This window comes from Echinops telfairi, unplaced genomic scaffold, assembly GCF_000313985.2.
Source record: "Echinops telfairi isolate 266 unplaced genomic scaffold, ASM31398v2 ScPeMD7_443;HRSCAF=831, whole genome shotgun sequence".
NCBI lineage: Eukaryota > Metazoa > Chordata > Mammalia > Afrosoricida > Tenrecidae > Echinops > Echinops telfairi.
This window is the reverse complement of record NW_022104341.1, coordinates 84,474,699-84,475,775: the sequence shown is the minus strand read 5'-3', so window position 1 is coordinate 84,475,775 and position 1,077 is coordinate 84,474,699. Positions and strand designations below refer to the sequence as shown.

The window sequence follows — 1,077 nt, the reverse complement described above, 5'->3', positions numbered from 1 at the left end:
TCTCTCCCCCTCCCCATTGACTGTATAACGATGCCCGTTTATTAAACACTCCCTTCAACACCCCCTCCTCTCCATCACAGCACCCTGAGAATCTTAGGTCCGACCGGGAGGGGACGGCTGGAGAAAGCCAGAGTAGGAATGGCTGTCCTGCCCTCAAAGGGACTGCCTCCTGGGAGCACCACATCGGGCTGGGCACACAGTGGCTCCCTTGGCCGGCCTCCAGCAGGGAGCTCTAGCCAGACAGCGCCAGCCCGGGCCCGGCCGGCAGGGGGGAGCAGGGAAGGGACCCTCCATCTAGTCTTTGCAGTCAGCCACCAGGAGCCTAGAAGCTGCCAACCCTCACACAGGCCTTGCCTTCTTGGTCTTCTCACACCTCACAGCCTCATCGAGGGACTGCCGCTTCTCGCCCAGTCTGCTGGCCTCTCGGGCTTTGCGCTTCCTGCTGAACACGATCTTGCGGTCTTCATCAGCATGATGGCCACCCGCCGGGCCTCGCTCTGCTGCTCCTGGGCCAGCTGAAGCTTCTTCGCCTCCATCCTCTGCTCCTCCAGGGCTGCCAGGCAGGCCTCCTCCTCCTCCAAGCCCGCCTCCCCGTCCTCCTCCTCTCTCTCTTTGCCTTCATCGTCGTCTTCCTCCTCCTCTTCGGCTTCAGTGAGGTTTCCTGGGGCCTCTCTCTTTGCGGGGCCAGCAGCTTCAGCTTCTCAGGTGGAATGTGATTGCTCTCCTCAGACACAAACAGTGAGAGGTGTGGGGGCAGTGGCACCCCCGGGAGGTGACGCCAGAGGGAGGAGGAGTCGGGTGTTCACGGAGTCAAACAGCCACGGTGGCTGCGCATAGCCCCTGCCGATGCCAGGGCTCTGCTGCCCGGGCTGGGACAATCTGGTGGGTGATGCAGGAATCCATGGTGTTGTAGGTAGCCCTGATGCCCAAAGACTTGTCCCAGGGGACAACCCCCAAAATTCCTGATGATGAGGGCCAGGAGTTTGCGGGGCACCTCTGGGTTCAGGAAGAACTTCAGGCCCTCAAAGAGCTTCTTGGGCTTCTCCTGAGCCTCCAGGTCTCTGCTCCTCCTGGCTC

General features: G+C 61.7%; 1 pseudogene; it reads right to left on the bottom strand.

The window, feature by feature from the left end:
* Window positions 1-339: 339 nt before the first annotated feature.
* Window positions 340-1,077, bottom strand: part of LOC101648631 — a 5,940-nt pseudogene continuing 5,202 nt past the window's right edge.